The following is a 21429-nucleotide window of genomic DNA, read 5'->3' as shown; positions in this document are numbered from 1 at the left end:
GATGGGGAGGATGTGGTCCAAGACATTTTGCTGTCTGAAGTGAAGGACATCACGCCCAATGAAACAGAAAGAGAATTGAGAAGCATGAAGCTCTTGATGTCATTATGGACACACTTTGGCATAATTTCTTGAGTATGTGTATGAGGATATGATTATTCAAATCATAGCTAAAATTTGCCATGAAGCACTTATTTCTGTCACCATTTTTTTTAAGACTACTATCAACAAAAACCTTCTGTTCAGACTTGCAAGAACATGATGTATGAGTGCCATGGCTGGAATTCCTGATGTGGTTTCCTTTGTCAAAAAGCTACTGGGTGAACTGGGGATTTAGGGGTGATTTGGATTGGGGCCATCGTGTTGCAGAAGGGAGGGGGTTAATCCTCCACCCTCCCGATTTCCTGGCTCAAGTCCCCCCTGAGACTACTATTAGTCACAGAAGGAAAACTGCCATTTTTATGCCTATAAATTTCCTCCTCTGTAGGTAAGTCCAGCTTCAGAGTGCACCATTTGGGAATGGGAGAAAGGGCCAACCCCCGCACCACAGCTTCACTCTCAATTGCTCCCCCCCCCGCCCCAGCTTTCTGAAAAGTAAAAAATAATGTCATGGGACTCCCCTGTCATGTCTACTTTGGCCCTGAAGGCACAGTAAAGAAAGCGTCATAAATATGCATAGTTTTGCTTGTTGTATTTTGAGCATTGAATTTGGGGGTTTTGTGGTTTTTTAAAAAAGTGACTTACTATATGTGTGCATAATATGAGCAGCCCTTGTAAGAACCAAGGTGTGTTGTGTGCCTTAGAAGTAAAAGAATAAACATGTTTATTTATGGGGTCTTTTTCATGCCACTCCATGCAGTCTGTCTCTACTGTCACTGCATTCCCTGCCACAGCCACTCACCAGGTGGCTGCTAATGTGGGTCAAAGATACTGGAGAGCTCAAAGGATTGAAGGCTATTCTTGAATGTCAATACAGCATATATATCACAAATGGGATGGGTGAGGGAAAGGAACCTCAGTCCCTAGATACTAGTACTTCAGCATATAATGCACAACTTTCATCCCAGCAGATTGAAGGCATCACCTCTCTGATGCAATCAGTTTCTGAAGCTGAGCGGAAGGCTTAAGGTTCACTGCCAGTTTTAAGTGCCCTGAATTTTGGGGTAGATTCTGCTGCCACACTGAGTAAGAACTCTGTCTTATTCTCCCCTTTGTTTTTTTTAGTTGTGTTTCTTTCCCGCTTTTTCTTTTTCTATTAAATATTCATGAGCATAGCTGAAGCTGAGTGGCTTGGAACAGTTGCAAGAAGAAAAGCTTCATTCTGATAGGCTTATGAACAGGAGGGATTCATTTGTTTAATACTGGAATGCTCATTGTAAGCACAAGTATCTGTCTGGTAATTATGTGATTTGCAATTATATAAAATCATTTCGGTACTAATAATGGCTGCCATACTGTGCAATGTTACACATATGGAGGAATGTAATGTTTGTGCAGTTGTGCATGAGCAAGGAGGCAGAACATGCAGTGTCTGCTGGGCACCCCTTCCCTCTTCGGGCTAAAAGGAGACTGTGGAGGGATGGCAGGTCTCTTGCCTCATCCCCTCTTAACTCAATGACATAACACCCCACACACACTCATGCTAAGCTAGGTACTTTTGTCATATGGATGCTGTGTAACATAGTAATGCTATCTCCATCTCCCCCATTACATGTAATACAACAAAATATATGATGTGGTTTTGTTGTGCTTCACATTCCATACTGAAAGCAGCAGTCAATGAATCAAAGTAGGGATGGAGAAGTATGAAGTGCAATGATGTCATGTCACAGCTTATGTTGCATTCAAGTGGGTGCTGAACTACTGTTTTGGGTGGTAGCTACACTTTCTCTGTAATGTCTGCTTCTGGGCTGAGCAGTGGCTAAAATTAGGGGTGTGCAATTCGGATTTTCAGTGTTTCGATTAGAATCCAAACCAAAACACCCCTGTTCTGTTTTGTATCCGAATATGGCCCATCCAAATCACCCCTGATTCGATTCGGATCTGAATTAATCCAAATCTGAATTGATTCGGATTAAAAAACGGGTCCCAGGGGCAAAATGGTGGTGTGGGGTGGTAGTGCCCAATGGGTGGAGGCTACCACCCAAATTTCAGGGGGATTGGGCAAAGGGCTGATTTTTGGTGGATTTTTGAAGTTTTAGTGTCTTTGGGGCAGATCGGGGCATAACGTGGGATCGGGGCCAAAAGAGTGGGGTGGGGTGGTAGTGCCTAATGGGTGGAGGCTTCTGAGTGTGGAATCTATGATAGCAAATGAGATTTTCAATGAGACACCATGAATCCACTCTAATTTGCTATCATAGAATCCACACTCAGAATACCTCAGAAACAACAGAACCCTGTATGCCATGGGTTAGAAACCCATGGGGGTGGTTGGCACCTTATGTGCACTACACCACCACTCGCTCTGGGCCACACCAGCACCCCCCAAGTGCACCTATGGGGCTGCTGAAAGCTCCATTATATTATAACTTATGAGGAAAAACCTTAAAGACGCGTAAACTTCAACAATTCACCAAAAATCAGCCCTGTGCCCAAATCCTTTGAAAAAATTCAGGTAGCTTCCTTGCCCCTACCCGGCACTACCACCAACCCCACACCACTCTAGGCCACCCCTTTCCCCCCAACGTGAAGCGATACACCCTCCATTATACCTAATGGAGGAAAACCTTAAAGACGCGTAAACTTCAACAATTCACCAAAAATCAGCCCTCTGCCCAATCACTCTGCAATTGAGGTGGTAGCCTCCACCCTTTAGGCACTACCACCCCACCCCACTCTTTTGGCCCCGATCCCACGTTATGCCCCCTGTCTGCCCCAAAGACACAAAATTCACCAAAAATCAGCCCTTTGTCCAATCCCTCTGAAATTGGGGTGGTAACCTCCACCCATTAGGCGCTACCAACCCACCCCACTATTTTGCCCCTGGGACCCGAAATTCGAGCAGAAGTCACATCAGACCTTTTTGCATTGAAGTCAATGGGAGGCAAAAAGGTGGGAAATTCAAATAGACGTCATTGCTCAAAATGGAGGGGGAACTATTGGCCACAAAATGGAGGGCCGAAACATCTGAATATTTCGGATCCGAAACAGGGGTGATTCGTTTCAGATCCGAAATTATTCAGGGCTCTTCGTGGGTTATTCGGTTCGGATCCGAATCACCCGAAATTCACTGTTTCGGGTGCAGATCATTCTGTACCCGAAACATTTTGCACATCCCTAGCTAAAATCTGGACTTGGAGTGCTTCAGATTCCAGTATATAAAAAAAACAACCCCAAAGGTTTGAAGAAGGACTTTTGGAGCAGACATGTAAACTCTATAGAGGGCAGTTGTTGAGACAGTGACACAACATGATACAGACCTCAATTGATTGTAAATAATGTAACAAAAATGCAAAGAGAAGAACTGTTTGTGATATCAAGAATACCACAAACATGAAACATGAGGTACTGAGTTGGCATTGTTGGAAGAATCTCTAAAGCTTATGTTTGCCTAAATATCTCAGGAAGTAACTCAGAAACTTCATAGCAAGGCTCCATGCAAATACCCGTTATGCTTGTATGATCAATGATTCAGTAGGCAGAGAGGGGGACTTCTTCTCTGTTCATCTTTGATTTTTGCACTGAACTATGCTAAGCTTGTGTTCTGTAGATGAAAGCAAGTGATACAGTTTATGCTAAAATGACAAACCAATTTGAAAGTGAATGCATCTAATGGCAAGGAGAACGTAAGCGTATGGTTGACATTAGCTCGTTTATTTCTCAGTGAGACCTGTCTGCCTATGACACTAATAAAAAAAAAAAACTAGGTCACCTTGCAATGGTAATTTCCATGGAATCCTGAAATTCTTGAGTCAATTTGATCCCTTTTTAGCTGAACACTCACTAAGAACAGGCAGACTGGTGGAGGCTCAGCTCACTCATCATACTTGTCATTGACTGTATGTGAAGAGTTTATATCCTTAATGGGATCAAAGGTTTTATCAGTGATCCTTCATAAAGATAAACAGATGAAATATTTTTCTATCAGTATCGATTCCACACCTGACATGTCTTCTCTTCATAAGTTTTTAACAGTTATTGTCCGCTATAAATATAAAAAAATCAAGACTCCAGGAGGTGGAACAATCAGAAAACTGGGAGGATGGAGCAGGGTGTTATTGTTTGAAATAGTCTTGCAACAGCTGAACATTAATCATATAATTTGCTTTTGCCTGTAACAGAGATAGCTATAAGAAGAGCCCTGCTGGATCAGGCTGAAGGTCTATCTAGTCCAGAATCCTGTTTCACACAGTGGCCCACCAAATGCCTCTGAGAAGCCCACAGGCAAGAGGTGAGGACACACCCTCTCTCCTGCTGTTGCTCCCCTGCAGCTGGAATTCAGAGGCATCTTGCATCTGAGGCTGGAGGTGGTCTATAGCCACCAGACTAGTAGCCATTGTTAGACCTGTCCTCCATGGATTTGTCTAAGCCCCTTTTAATGCCGTCCAAGCTAGTAGCCATCACCACATCCCAAGGGAGAGAATTCCATAGATTAATTATGTGCAGCGTGATCAGTCAATCAATCAATACTTTATTACAGTCACAGACCAGTACAGTTTAGAAACAGAAGCCCAGCAAAATAAACCAGCAAGGTTATGACACAGTGGTTAAACACATACATCAGCTAGAAATTATTCTTAATGAGCTCCTGGCAAATTTTCCTGGCTATTAAACAGAATTCAGCCACATTATAAGATCTTGAATCATTTTGGTCAGTTAAAAGATAATCGAGATAAAAAGGATCTGTAAAACCTGGATGACAGCTAATAAAACGAGTTATGTATTTATGCTGTATATCTCAGTAAAATTGGCAACAAAAGATCACTCTCCCAAGTTGCAAGGGCAAATACTTTCTTTGTAGGGGATTTTTTGGTATCTCCCTTCCAAGACTGCTGTTTACAAGGCATTGCATCATGTCTGTGTCAAAGCTCTGTGATATTTTGGTACGGTTATCAAATTTAGATATTTAGCACAGTTAAAGCTCAGAGCTTGGTTGTCCAAATGGAAACCAACAGGAATAGAGCCCTGGTCAATTTGATGCTCCATATCATATATTCTTTGCCTGAAGTTAACCCTGGCATTTTCATACCTCAGAATTATCAGTTCAGAAGGGCAGGGTTTCTTAACCTTGGGACCCCAGATGTTGGACTACAACTCCCATCATCCTCAGCCACAAAGGCCATGTCTGGGGGTGATGGGCACTGTAGTCCAACAACATCTGGGAGCCTAAGGTTAAGAAACCCTGTAGAAAGAGATGAGCTGTAGGCTTGTGCATTTCAATTCGGGTACAAAACGTTTTGTGCCCGAAAATGGCAATTTCGGAGGTTTTGTAACCAAAACAAAATCAAGAATTAAAAAACAGAGATTTTTGTTTCCGAATCGAAATGACTGTGTTTCGGACAGAATGCTTTGTTCTTTGGAAAAGCATTGCAATTCAAATTGACTTATCTGACCCTCTCCACTCCAGCTGAGGCACTAAGTGATTAACAGAAGATAAGATGTGCAAAAAACTTTTGAGCTTGAATGGTTTAGTTAAGTATGTGTTGTATTCAGTGTGACTGAAATGCAAACTGACCTTGCAAAGGGATTTGGAAGACAGCATTTTGAGACAGAAATACCCAAATATCTTTGGGAGCTCAATGCAATTCCAAAGCTCTTGCTAAAAGCTATGGTATAAATTGTGTGGAGAAGCTTTTCGAGAAGCTGGTTAGGAAAGTTCTGAAATTACACAGATTTTTCTTTCCAAAGGTTTAGAAAGAATCTCTTGACATGTTCAGGGGTCTTTTGAAGAGCTATTTTGTTTTTCTTCTGATTTTTATGAGTTATAGTGCTGTCTAAGTTTTGTTGCCCAAGTTGAGCAGTCTAATGTAATTTAGGCCACAATGTAATTTGGTGGGACATGATGTCTAAGCCAGTGGTTCACAACTTTTGCCATTGCAGGGACAGGTCATACACATGGGACTACAGAAGACAAAAGGAGGGGAGTGCGGAATACTCCTGTCAGTCTATTGACATCCCCAGGAATCTTAGTTGCTTCTCTCTTTCTTGTAACCATGATTAATGGTTTTGCACTTTCTTAAATGCAGTGATGATAAATCTCAACAATTCTGAACAGTAGGCTGATTTGTTTGGACAACGGCTCACTCCACTTCAGTTAAAAACATTTGAAGCTGTTCCATAGTACCAAGGCAGTTCATTGATCTATCTTGCTATCTCAAATGACCTGTGGTCACTGTTCCATGTGGAGGGGAGGGAGTGTTTTTATTGAAAGATTGCTTGAATCCACAATGGGTTGTGCTGCTGTGCTAGTGCCACAGGGACAGGCTCACGCCCGCTGCAAAATTCTCAAATAACTGTGCCAAAAAATTAAGTGCCGTTGTTGTTCATCATTCTCTTCACTCTTTCAACTTGTTTATGAGGGGCTTCAGGGGCAAAACAATGGGTTGGGTGGCAGTGCCCCAAGGGTGGTACACCCAGATTCCAAATAGGGCAAAGGGCTGGTTTCTTAGTAATTTTTGAGGTTTACGCGTCTTTAAGATTTTTCTCCATAGGGAATAATGGAGGTTTCAGCAGCCCCATAACTCCACTTTGGGATGGCCCAAAGTGAGTGGTGGTGTAGTGCACAGAGGGTGCCAACCACATCTCTGGATTGCTAACCCATTGGGGTACTGGGCTTTGTTGTTTCTGAGGTGTTGAGTTTAGATTCTCTGGTAGCAAATGAGATTTTTAATGAAAAACCATGAATCCACTCTCATATGTGCCACCAGGAGCCCCTGGTGGCACAGTGGTAAAACTGCTGCCCTGTAACCAGAAGGTTACAAGTTCGATCCTGACCAGGGGCTCAAGGTTGACTCAGCCTTCCATCCTTCCGAGGTCGGTAAAATGAGTACCCAGAATGTTGGGGGCAATATGCTAAAATCATTGTAAACCGCTTAGAGAGCTCCGGCTATAGAGCGGTATATAAAATGTAAGTGCTATGTAAGTGCTATATGCTACTAGAGAATCTCCTCTCAGAACACCTCTAGAACAACAAAACCCTGTACTTCATGGTTTGGCCACCCATGTGGTTGGTTGGCACCCTACGTGCACTACACCGCCACTTGCTCTGGGCCACCCCAGTGCTCCTCAAGTGGAGTTATGGGACTGCAGAAACCTCCATTATACCCTATGAGGAAAATCTGAAAGACGCGTAACTTCATTAATTCTTTAAAAATCAGCTCTTTGCCAAATTCCTCTGAAAAAATTGTGGTAGCTTCCTTGTACCAACTGGGCACTACCACCAACCACACTCCACTCTGGGCCACCACCACCCCCGGGGTGAAGCTATACTTTTCCTGAAATCTCCATCATACCCTATGGGGAAAATCTGAAAGATGTGCAAACTTCAAGAATTCACCAAAAATCAGCAGTTTGCCCAGTTCCTTTGAAATTTTTGTGGTAGCTTCCACTCATTGGGCACTGTAACCCCCACCCACTCTTTTGACCATGTGACCCATTTTTTAATCTGAATTAATTTAGATTCGAATTAATTCGGATACAAAACAAAACTGGGGTTAATTTCGGACAAAATACAAGGCTTAATTTCGGACAAAATACAAAATGGGGTTGATTCGGATTTGGTACAAATTGAAACAGAAAAAATACAAAACATGCAACCCTAATGAGCTGTGTGAAAAAGTACTTCCTATTGTCAGTCCTAAATTTTGCAGCCTTCAATTTCATGGGATGACCCTGGTTCTAGTGTTGTGAGAGAGGGAGAAAAATTTCTGTCTGTCCACCCTTTCCATTCCATGCATAATTGTATACACCTCTATCATGTCTCCCCATAGTTATCTCTTTTCCAAACTAAAAAGCCACAGATGCTGTAGCCTTGCTTCACAATGAAAGTGCTCCAGGCCCCTGATAATCTTGGTTGCTCTCTTCTGCACCTTCTCCAGTTCTACAATGTCCTTTTTAAGATACGGTGATCAGAACTGCACACAGTACTCCAAATGTGGCTGCACCATAGATTCATAGAAGAGCATTATAATATTAGCATTTTTATTTTCAATCCCCTTCCTAATGATCCCTAGCATGGATTTTGCCTTTTTCACAGCTGTTGACACTTTCAACAAGCTGTCCACCATGACTCCAAGATCTCTCTCCTGGTCAGTCATCCTATGATTTGATAAAACGTAAGACATTGTAAATTTTGACAAACTGTGAATGGTCACTATTCTGTTGTATGCATCTTGCATTCATGTGAGCTTTGCATAAAAATATCACAAACCTGCCACAATAAATTTTAGTATTTGAGGTGCCATAAGACTCTTTGTTGTTTTATAATGAAACAGATTAAAATGTAAATTGGCTTCCAAGATTTGCATCATCTGTATTATTGTGTGAATTTTGGTGGTTAAAATTACCAGATCTTGTTTCCAAAGTGAAACTATGTATTAAGTATTGTCCAGTATTTTGGTTTTTATTTCTAGATGAACACTGTAGCCTTTTTCAGATATTAGGTTGTACATGCATGCAGGTATCTGTTCACATATGCATGTTTTTGTGTGTGTGTGAATTACTATGTCTGTGTTCAATTTAAAAGTGAACTTGGGCACAGTTCCCCCAGATAGAAAGTACAGATAGGAAGCATACTACTGCATGTGCATTGGACACACTGTACACAGATTGTGTGTTCATTGAACATGTGTATGAATAATGCTAGATGTTTCCTTCAGTTCATTTGTATTTTCCCTTTGTCCACATGCACATGTTCATACTGATAAAATAGTGCAATGTGATCATACGTATGACTGCATCAGGACTCTTTCTGTGCAGTTTTTACAGGTGCACATGTACACTCATGCATTGCACAAAAACAATATTAATGTAGCTGTGTGATTAAGTATCTTTTTCCCCATGTTTTACCAAAGTACAGGTGAAATATATACATCAAACACCACACAAAAGGAATTATTATTATTTATTTAAAATATTTATACCCCGTCCCTCCAGTGCACTACTGCTCGGAGTGGTTCACAACAATAAGATAGACACAACATACAATAAAAGTAATAAAATTAACTAAATAAAACACAAAAGTTGTCAGATTAAAAACTACAATCATTATTAGGTTCAAATTAAAGGTTATTTTAAAAGCTAAACACTGAAAATTATAAAAAAGCTAAAGAACCTACCAGATATAACAAAAAAAATGGAGCATTAAAAAGCCTCCTTTTTAAGATTTTTTTTTAAAACACTGAGGGAGGGAGCATGGCGAAGCTCTTCAGGGAGGGCGTTCCAAAGCTGAGGGGTCACAACTGAAAAGGCCCTGTCTCTAGTCCCCACCAAACGGATCTCTGTTAGTGGCAGGGTCATGAGCGGAGAGCTCTGGCAGATTCATATGGATGAATATGGTCCGACAGGTACCCCAGCCCTTGTTAGTTATATTAATGCATCAAGATAGTCTTTTGCGGTGCTTTATCAATGTGCATATGCACATCAGTGATGCAGAGCAGGGGAAAGATGCCAATGAATTGACAGATGTGGCCATCTGTGTGTGCTCCGATTCCAATATTATTGTAGGTAAATTTTCTAGTTCAGCCAGAATTCTTGAGAAGGGGAATGCGGGTCACAGTAAATCCATGGAACTATAAAAGAATGAAATGGGAGTGGTGGTGGATCCCTACTTTCCCCCCCCCCTCCCCCCGGAAGTGGATACTGGGGAATTTTTCAATGTGCACAAAGCATATGGGTTCTGGAAATAAATAACTTCCAATTTAATCACAGTGAACCCCACAAAACATATACTGCCATTTGTAGCTCTAAGATTTGTAGCTATAAGAAAGATTTAGCAGTCCACTTCTTCCCCTTTTGAAACCAGTGGCTGACATCCTATGCAATATTCTGTAAGTGTTTTAATAATTGCCATTCATCATGCAACTACATTTGTGCAATTTCATACATTTGCTCTGAGCACATGATTCATTAATATGCATATGCAATGTTGCACAGTATGTCAGCCTTTCTTTTTACTTTCCTCTGTATCCCCAGCCATTGCATAAATAGTCTGTTACAAACAAAGTTAGTTACTGTCTACAAGTCCTGAACATAGCCACCAGCACTGCTGGTGATGGCTACATCTTGAAAGTCCTGTTTGCACAGGGATCTATATATGCATGTAAGCTACCCACATGTGGGTAGAAGCCAGAAGCCTTGCAGGGAGGAAGACATCTTAACATCTGTTTCCCAGAGAAGTCTGCTTCCCAGTGGTGAGAGCTTGTGTTGCTGTCATCTGCTGTTGTCAGCCTGCCAGCCTCTGTGCCCCTAACTTGTGGGGCTGTGGCTGCTACCCTGTGCTTGAGTCTATGTGGGATTGGAGCCAGGGGGAGTGAGTCAGCAGTTCCTGAGGACCATCTGCCCAGACTAGCCATCTTTCTGGGCTTATAAAGGACTGCTGCCTTGTGGCGGAGGGCCCACCACCAGCAGGGTCACCATTGAAGGGGGTTGCCCTTTTGGGGGAGCCACTTTGGGGGATGGCAAGGGCTAGGTGTTTTTATTTTGGCTTCTGTTGTTTTTAGGGCCTGGGTGTCTCAAATGTGTCTTGGTTTGTCTGGGGATGGGGAGACAGGGTGTCTACTGTCTACTATAGTCTACTGACTATAGGATGGCTATTCTGGTGGTGGTGGGGAATAGAAGAACTAACATTGGTAGGTCAGCGAGCCATTACAGGGGAAGGGAAATCAGATATCTATTATCTGTTTCCCCTTCCAGATGTCCTGCCAGTTCTTTGACTTTGTTGAGCAGTGCCAAGCTCCCACAGACCCTCACCTTGCTCCTTTGTAATGCCAAGTCTGTCCAGAATAAGTCAGAACCCATCCATGACTTGATTCTGGGTTAAGGGGCAGACCTGGTATGTATTACAGAAACTTGGTTGGGGGAGACTGATGGCCCTGTCTGGTCCCAGTTTCTTCCTCCAGGGTACTCTGTTGAGGAGCAGATGCGGGGACATGGGCAGGGATGTGGAGTGGCTGTGGTCTAGAAGAATAGCCTCTCCCTGACCAGGATCCTTGTTGAAGTGTCTGACCATATTGAATGTGGACTTGGTTTTGGGTTTGATGGACTTGGTTTCGGGTTTGGCATTGGAGTTCCCCAGGCATTTGGAGGGGTGGGTGGCTTCATTATCCACTTTGGGACCAATCTGTCCGGGGTGGCTCAAGAGTTCATAGTGGCCATGACAACTATGGGCCTATCCCAAGAGATCCTGGGACCAATACACATTGCTGGTCACATGCTTGATTTGGTCTTTCACTCTGATCAGGGTGGTGTTCTGTGGCTGGGGACTCCTGTGATTTCCCCATTGTCATGGACGGACCACTGTCTTGTTGAGGTTGGACTCACAGTCACGCTACACCTTTGCAGGGGTGAGGAGTCCATCAGAATGGTTCACCCGAGAAGGTTATTGGATCCAATAGGGTTCCAATAAAACTTGGAGGGATTTAGTGTTGGCTCTGCAGGTGTTCCTGATGCCCTGGTGGAGAATTGGAACAGTAAACTCACCAGGGCAGTAGACATGATCGCTCCTAAGCATCCTCTCTGACCTGCTTCAAAATTGGCCCCTTGGTATACGGAGGAAGAATTCCTTTCAGTCCGTATTGTGTCCACAAGTTCATATCCAGCAGAGTTTATCAGGGTTGTGAGGGAGCTAGAAAGTGCCCCTCCTCCCTTGAATCAGAACTTGGAACCATCTATTACCCACTGTGATGTGTTTAATGAGGTTTTTTGTGGATAAAATCTCTCGTATTCAGGCCGACTTGGATTTAGACCCCACAATTACTTCAGTGTCTGAATCGGAGGTTCCAGTGACTCCTCCAGTTCAGACACTGGCAACTTATGTGGTCAGAGGATGAACCTGCAGAGAGGTTCTTCTGCAGGCTTGATCAGTTCCAGTTTGTGACTCCTGAGGATGTGGACAAGCTGCTGGGAGTGGTGCATCCTACCACCTCTTCTTTTGACCCTTGCCTGACATGGCTTATACTATCTGGCAGGGAGGTTGTTGTGGAAGGCCTAGTAGAGATTATAAATGCTACTCTGAGGGAGGGCAGAATGCCTCCTTGTCTTAAGGAGGCAATTATTAGACTCTTTTGAAGAAACCTGTGTTGGATCCCTCAGAGGGAAGCAACTATAAGCCTGTCTCCAACCTTCCATGGCAGGGCAAGGTAATTGAGAGGGAGGTGGCCTCCCAATTCCAGGCAGTCTTGGATGAAACTGATTATCTAGACTCATTTCAGACTGGCAATGGGGTGGAGACTGCCTGATCGGCCTGATGGATGATCTCCAATTGGGAATTGACAGAGGAAGTGTGACTCTGTTGGTCCTTTTGGACCTCTTGGCGGCTTTTGATACTATCAACCATAGTATCTTTCTGGAGCATTTGAGGGGTTTGGGGGATGGGAGGCACTGCTTTGCAGTGGTTCCGCTCCTACCTCTTGGGCAGATTCCAGATGGTGTCCCTCAGGGACTGTCGTTCTTCAAAATCTGAACTTCAGTATGGTGTCTCTCAGATCTCCATATTGTCTCTGATGTGGTTTAACATCTATATGAAACCTCTTGGAGAGATCAGCAGGAGATTTGGTGTATGGTGTAAACAGTACATGGATGACACCCAAATCTTTTTCTCTATGTCAACATCATCAGGAGAAGGCATAACCTCCCTAATTGCTTGCCTGGAGGCGGTGATGGGCTGGATGAGATAAGACGGAGGTACTTATTGTGAGGGATCGGAACTCAGGAGATTATTTTGATCTGCCTGTTCTGGATGGGGTCACACTTCCCCAGAAGAAATGGGTATGCAGTCTGGGGGTGCTTCAGGACACAAATCTCTCCCTTGTGTCCCACGTTGAGGCAGTGGCGAGAAGTGCCATCTACTATCTTTGGTTGATATGCCAGCTGCGTCCATTTCTTGAGATAAATTACCTCAGAACAGTAGTACTTCTGCTGGTCACCTCCAGACTTGACTACTGCAATGTGCTCTATGTGGGGCTGCCTTTGTACATAGTCCGGAAATTGCAGTTGGTCCAGAATGTGGCAGCCCGGTTGGTCTCTGGGTCATCTAGGAGAGACCATATTACTCCTGTCTTGAAGGAATTGTACTCGCTACCAATACGTTTCCGGGCAAAATACAAAGTGCTGGTCATTACCTATAAAGCCCTAAACAGCTTAGGCCCTGGGTATTTAAGAGAATGTCTTCTTCACCATGATTCCCACCATCTGCTAAGATCATCTGGAGAGGTTCACCTGCAGTTGCCGCCAACTCGTCTGGTGGCTACTCTGGAACGGGCCTTTTCTGTTGCTGCCCTGAGGCTTTGGAATGTGCTCCCTGCTGAAATAAGAGCCTCCCCATCTCTTACAACTTTTAAAAAAGCAGTCAAGACACATTTGTTCATCCAGGCTTTTAATTGGATACTGTTTTAATAGTCTGATGTTTTAAATAGTTTTAACGTTGTTTAAAATTTTTGTAATGTTTTAACCTTTTTATTTGTTGTTTTTATTGCTTTGTTGTAAACCACCCAGAGACTTGTGTTTTTGGGTGTTATACAAATGAAATATGTCAAATCAATCAATCAATCAATCAATCAATCAATCTATCTATCTATCTATCTATCTATCTATCTATCTATCTATCTGCACCCTCCATTTTAGCAGCATACAGATTACAGATAGGGAGCCCACATGGTTTGACTATAGGCTTGTGAAGAATTGAGATTAAGTCCACCATTTTGTATTCTGTTATGGTTAGGTCTTATGTTATAAAATAGCAGCCTAAGGTCAAAAGCAGCCTAAGGTCAAATCAATTATCTCCTGAGGTTAAAAGGTGAGTCCAGGAAACAGAAACCAATAATGCCAATCTGCACAAAATTCATGAATATGACAACCCCCTGAACTCATAAGGGGCCAAACTCACAAGATGCTGAACACACTACTGGCCCTTGCATGCTTCAGTTTTCTTTGATAAATAGCATCTGGATCAGGCCAACCATGGATAAGGACCATGAGGGTAGGGGATTTCAACCATCTTCCTTGCCAGGATCCCAATCCATGTCAAAGCTCCCCATCTCTGCTATTTGCCAAGGGGGGAAGCTTTCATTGACATCTATATAACATCATGTGACACATTTAGCATCATGAGAACAAGAACACTATAGTAGTAACTCCAGAAATATTTGCTTTTCCAGGAAATGAAAAATCTTCTATAGGCAAGAGCGGTGTATAAAGATTATCCACCTTTGGGATAAGTGTATTGTATCATGGCTATCAATGGCACATCTATGAACATGTGATATCATAACATCTTCCAACACCATTTTCTAACTATGTTTCTAATGCAGGAATGTAATATCATCTTGGAATCTTGTAAATTTACACATAAACTGAATTACCCACACGCTCTAGCGTTAGCTTAAAACCTCTTTAACTGCATTTTGTGAAACAAAACAAAGTTGGCTCATATGCAGTTTAGATCTAAATCTCTTCTGGTTTGCATATGCTTTTCTCTTGCCACTATCCAAGGAGAGTGGGCTGATAAGATGTGTTATTATAAGTCAAAAATATAGGAAATCCCTGATAGTCAAATGTTTCATTAGCCTACTAATATGACTTTTTCTCTTCTTTGTATCTATAAAGAATTATCTTCTTTGTTTCTATAAAGAATTTTTCAGAGAGAGAGAGAGAGAGAGAGAGAGAGAATCGGAGAGGTGATGTAGTTGTCAGATTTCTATTGATGTTAATGGGAATCACAGAGTGAAATCCCCACGCGCAACTTTGAAAATGGACCTCTGAAAACAGAAATCCTTGAGAAAAAGCTTTCATTAATAACTCAAGATGCCTTGAACTAGCTCCTTTTAGTTGTGAATGTTTTCTAGCACAAGTGTTTATTTGAATATACCTGGATTGGAGGGTGTGGAGTGCAGGGAGACAAAGCAGAACTTAGCTGAAATTAATTTCTAAGAAGCGTAATTAGTTGAAATTGTTGGCTCAAGATTACACATTGATGCTTTTAGGCTGCTGTGCACAAGAACTGTAATGGGGATGAGAGGTATTTCAGAAACCTTTGATGGCAAAAAGTCAGCCAACTGTAATTTAAAAAAAGCTTTTAAATCCTATCTGCTCCCCATGAGAAGAAAAGATTCCAGTTGGGTGGCCAAAGTAAAGGCAGGATACCGATACCAGCAGCTACCTGAGTGTTCCACCATGCTACCCATGGAGAGATTGACTGGCATAGACAGGAACAGCTGTATAATAAAATTGCAAAAATATGGGATGCACACATAAGAAAATGTATTACTCATGGGCCACAGATGGATCAGAGGAGTCAGAGACCTCTCAGATCAAGAACAAGATTGAGATCCAACTTCCTACAAGTAGAGGATGCATTTTCCCAGTAGGAGACATATATCCAATATGATACCTGATTAGCTTGACCAGATGCATAGGGTTATTTTTCTGCTTTGTGTACCATTGGACACACTTTCTTTCTAGCCATGCAGTTAGGTGGGTCAGCATCCCAGGAACCATCAAGAAGCAACAGAGCTGAATTAAGGCGATTACGTTCAAGAAGGACCAGAAATTGCTTCACTTGGTGCTTGTGTATGATTTAGTTTGCACTTAGCAGAGTTTATCTCCACAGGTTTCCTCTCTACCCAGGAGTTTGGACTGAAGTAACTCACCATACATTGAGTATGAGTGCTGGGGCCAACTCCTGTCTGCTTTATGAATGGAACAGCAACAAAAGTCAAGATCAATAGGATGCTTCTCTGTTGTCTCCCCTTTTCTCCCTTATTTGCTTGATGTGACTCCACATCACATCAATTCAAAACAGAGAAGAAACTGGAACTAGTACCTTAAGCAAATTGTCCACCCCAGCATAAGGGCTGATGGTCTGAAATTAACCAAGGAGAGGTATTCCATAAGGAGCACCTGAGAATCAGTAGTTTATGCTATAGGTATGGATGAAACCCTATTGGCTCTTTATGTCACCTAAGGTATTGGGCTCCAGTCATCTATATTGGTGACACTGCAATACATCTAACTGACCATTCCCTCCACTTCCAAGATGGCACAAAACTGAAGTGGTTGGGGGTTGGGAAACAAAGCAGAGATAGGTGAGATAAATTTCTGAGAAGCATAATTAGTTGAAATTAGTTGAAATTGTTGTCCTAGCATTCCGCAGTGCAGCCTTAAAAGATCAGCCTTTGGGTTATTTGCATAGTTCTGTGTTACCTAATATTAATAGTCAGGATTTGGATTAAAAAATATGGAATTAAAATGTACTTTAAAGCATGTATATACCACTTTCAGATGCCTGCCTAGATGCAATAATGGGCTGGGTGAGAGATAACAACTGAAGCTGAATCCAAATAAGACAGAGGTATGACTGTGGGGGTTGGGACCTGAGAGATGGGATCCGAGACATGGTTTAGATCTGCCTGTTCTGGGTGGGTTACACACCATATGAAAGATCAGGTACGTAGCTTCGGAGTGCTCCTGGATCCAAAACTCTCTCTGGTTTTTCAGGTTGAGGCAGCGGCCAGGAGCACTTGTTATCAGCTTCGGCTGATACACCAGCTACATCAATTTCTTGAGGTAAATGACCTTAAAACATTGGTGCATATGCTGGTAACCCCCAGGCTTGACTAGTGTAATGCACTCTATTTGGGGCTACCTTTGTACATAGCCCAGAAACTACAACTGGTAAGGAATACAGCAGCCAGTTTGATCTCTGGGACAACCTGAAGGGACCACATAACACCATTTTTTAAAAAAAAACAAAACACAACAACTGCCCTGGCTGCCGATATGTTTCCGAGCAAAATATAAAGTGCTGGTTATTACTTATAAAGCCCTTAACAGCTTGGGGCCAGGGTATTTAAGAAATTGCTTTCTTTGTCATGAACCCTGCCACCTGTTACAATCTTCTGGAGAGGTCCGGTTATGGTTGCCACTGGCTCATTTGGTGGCGACCCGGGACCAGGCATTGTCTGTGGCTGCCCCAGGGCTTTGGAATATGCTCTCTGTTGAAATAAGAGCATCTCCTTCTCTGTTTGATTTTAGGAAGACCCTCAAGAAGCAACTGTTTTTGCAGGCTTTTAATTGAAATTAATTTTAATAACTTGTTTTCTTTTATTAGATTGTTTTAATTGTGTTTTGTGGAATTTATTCCACAAAATTTATTCACAGTTTTACTCTTTTATATTGTGTTTTTAAATTTTGTACACCACCTAGAGATGTACATATCAGGTGGTATAAAAATATGATGAATGGAAAAATGAATGAATGAAGTGAATTTGGAGAAGAATTTCTGAGGTTCATAAAAGGAGAGTTCACTTCTCCAATGAAGAAGTAAACTCCTCAATAGGGATATGTGAGTCGGCTTGAGGTCGAGCCAGCTCTCACTCAAAGTGGCCCAACTCGAGGGCTTGAAGTTGACCTGAACCTGCCAGTCTGGTCCAGGGCCAGCTGGTTTTTAAAAAATGGCAGACTTACCACCATTGTGGGGCTTCAGGGAGTGCAGCCATGGTGGGTGGTCTCCTGAGGTTCCCCCTCCTCCTGCCGGCTTCCCCTAGGTCATTTTTGGCCCATTTTGGGCCATTTATGGCCAATTACGGGCCTCTCTGCACTAGCAGTGGCCATTTTGGAGGCTGCTGCACATGTGCACTGGCCATCTGCATGGCCGGGGTCATGACCTGGCTGTGCAGATAGCCAGTGCACATGCATTGCAGCCTCCAAAATGGCTGCCACCAGTGTAGAGAGGCTTGTAATGGGCCCAAAATGGCCAAATATGGGCCAAAAATGGTCCAAAGGGGGCAAAAATCACTGAGGGTAGGCCAGTGGGGGGAGGGGGAACCTCAGGAGACCTCCCCATGGCTGTGGCAGCACCCCCCAAAGCCCTGCAATGGAGGTAAGTCTGCCATTTTAATGTTTAAAATTCTTTTCCGTCCGCCCACCACCCCGAGCTGGGACCGAACTGGTTCAGACTTGAGCCACACCAGGCCTGGCTCTAGTGTGCACAGAACCAGACTGGACCTAGTTCAGTTCAAGTCCAATTCTCCTCAAACCGAACCAGGATTTCCAGTTTTGTACCCTCCCGTACTCCCCAAGCCACAAGAGATCTCTGAGCTTGAAGAAATTCTCCACCCACTTCCTAGAGTCTCTCTGTCAGCCTTCTCACATTTGCCTTACCATTCTCCTTGATGCAGCAGTGGAGGCTGTACCTCAAGGGAAGGAGGGAGGCATTTTCTTCTCCTCAATCACTCTTTAATGCATCAAATGAAAAGTGGTAGCATTGCTGCACAGGGGCTAGCAGGATTTTTTCCTTTCCCAACCGTCACTCTGTGCTAGTTCAATAACAGGGGAGAAATAAAATAGGCAACTAAATTTAGTTCCCTTTAAGGCACACAAGAACAGCAAGAAAAGAGATGCTGACCAAAAGAACGGCAGGGAGGGATGTGAAGAACATCTCTGAATCATCTCAGATTGGCTCAGCCAATGATCTGAGTTCTAATTTGGAAGGGATTAGATTATTTTGGGGCTAACCCAAAGTAAGTTCTGAAGAGTTTGTATCTCTTAGATGTAAACAATTCTCTGGGACTTTTTCCATCTCTGGTGGTACTATAATATTGCAGAAAAATTGAGATATATCTTGTCCTGCATGAAGGATAGTATAAGATAAGAGGTTCCTTTAATGCCAGTAATTATATTATTAGGCTATGTGAACATAGATGTTTCTCTGTAAACTTCCTAATATGGGCAGAATAATGGTCACATTTCAGAAGCAGATTAAAGAGCCAACAATAAAATATGGAAAATAAAATAAACTGAAATATTATGTTTATGTATGAACTGGCCTTCTTTAATGGGAGTAGAGCGGGTCTTGTAGTAGCAAGCATGACTTGTCCCCTTAGCTAAGCAGGGACTGTCCTGGTTGCATATGAATGGGAGACTAAACGTGTGAGCACCATAAGATACTCCCTTTAGGGGATGGGGCTGCTCTGGTAAGGGCACTTGCATGCTTGCATGCAGAAGGTTCCAAGTTCTGTCTCCAAGATAGAGCTGAGAGAGATTCCCGCCTGCCAATATTTTGCAAGAAACAAACCAACTAATGTACAGTGCAGCAATGTACATTAAAAATACAACACAAGAGCTCGGATATAAGATCACTGGACCTGTTAAAAAAGAAAGTAGTACATCACCTAAATGGAAGATTAGATTAAAAAATAAAATCGCCAGGCTTAGATCAGATGCTAGTAAATTGAAAGATATGAAAGACAAGAAGCTGATGAATGAAAACACCAAACAGTATCTGATCCAAAAATACCACCTAGATTCAAGGAAAATTAGAGAAGTCCTGGAAATAATAAAGCAGCAAATAACAGCAGTGACAAAGAAGATTAGCAGATACGAAGCCAGAATTACTTAACACAGGGAGAATCTCCAATTCCAGTCGAATCAGAAACATTTCTACCAAAGCATAGAAGGAGAAACTGCAAGAAAATTAGGAACACCAAATAAAGAAGAAACAGTGCAATTTTGGGGGAAATTATGGGACAATCCAATAGATTATAATAAAAAAGCAGGCTGGATGAAAGAGGTCAAAAAAATGTAACCAACAAATGCAAGATCTAATAACACCAGAATTAATAAGTGAAAGAGCAAAGAAAATTAAAAATTGGACTGCTCCAGGCCACGATGAACTGCATGGCTTTTGGCTTAAATACCTAACAAGCCTTCATAAACAACTATCAAAACAGTTCAATCACATTTTGCAAGGAGGTGATATTGAACAATGGCTAACAACTGGGAAAACTCATCTCATAATGAAAGACCCAGCAAAAGGTGAAGTTCCAAGTAATTATAGACCGATAACCTGCCTGCCAATCATGTTCAAATTATTAACTGGAATAATAGCAGATGAAGTGATGCAACACTTATTAACTAACAAACAGCTTCCAGTTGAACAGAAAGGAAATTGCCCGAACACCAGAGGCACAAAAGACCAGCTGCTGATTGACAAAATGATTTTAGAAAATTGCAAGAGAAGAAAAACAAATCTAAGTGTTGTATGGATTGACTACAAGAAGGCCTTCGACTCATTGCCCCATACATGGATACTAAAATGTTTAGAAACAACTGGTGTCAGCAAAAACATTCAGATATTTATATTTTTAAAAAGCAATGAGCATGTGGAGTATACAGTTAACAATCAATGGCGAGACACTTGGACAGGATAGCATTAGAAGAGGTATTTTCCAAGGGAAGTCACTGTCCCCTCTGTTGTTTGTAATGCCATGACTCCACTTTCACAAATACAAAACAAAACAGGCCTTGGATACCAAACATCTAAATCATCAAGTAACATAAGCCATCTGCTGTAAATGGACAATTTGAAGTTGTATGGAAAGTCCCAATCAGAAATCAAATCACTGCTAAACACTGTCATTGACAGTGCAATACCAGGTGATAACAGAACAGAAGAAAAAGAAATAGAAAAAAATAACAAAATACAAAGATCTACATATTGAAATTGAAAGGCTGTGGCAGAAGAAGACCAAAATAATCCCAGTAGTAATTGGCGCCCTAGCTGCAATTCCAAAACAACTTGAAGAGCACCTCAACACCATAGGGGCCACAGAAATCACCATCAGCCAATTACAAAAAGTAGCTTTACTGGGAACAGCCTATATTCTGCAATGATATCTATAATAATAACAGCAACAACATTGATAATAAAATTGAGCCATCCCAGGTACTAGGGAAGGACTCAATGTCTGGATAAAACAAACCAGTCAATAATACCTGTCTGTGTAAACAACAACAACAACAATAATAATAAATGACTTTGAGATGTCAAAATCCGTTAAAGTGAAATATTACAAAGACAATTGTGTCCCTTTTTCAGATACTGGAATTGAACCATAACATCTGAAAATGTTCCAACAAACGGAAGTACTTTTTCACACAACGCATAATCAACTTGTGGAATTCTCTGCCACAAGATGTGGTGACAGCAAACAAAATGGATGGCTTTAAGATAACTTCATGGAGGAGAGGTCTATCATCGGCTACTAGTTGGAGGGCTAAAGGCCACCTCCAGCCTCAAAGGCAGGATGCCTCTGAGTACCAGTTGAGGTGAGTAACAGCAGGAGAGAGGCCATGCCCTCAACTCCTGCCTGTGGCTTCCAGTGGCATCTGGTGGGCCACTGTGTGAAACAGGAAGTTGCACTAGATGGGCCTTGGGCCTGATCCAGCAGGGCTGTTCTTATGTCCTGGCTTTGATTTTACCGATGTTTCTAGTAAGAT

The sequence above is a fragment of the Hemicordylus capensis genome, chromosome 4 (assembly GCF_027244095.1).
Source record: "Hemicordylus capensis ecotype Gifberg chromosome 4, rHemCap1.1.pri, whole genome shotgun sequence".
NCBI classification, from domain to species: domain Eukaryota; kingdom Metazoa; phylum Chordata; class Lepidosauria; order Squamata; family Cordylidae; genus Hemicordylus; species Hemicordylus capensis.
This window is presented reverse-complemented; position numbering follows the sequence as displayed.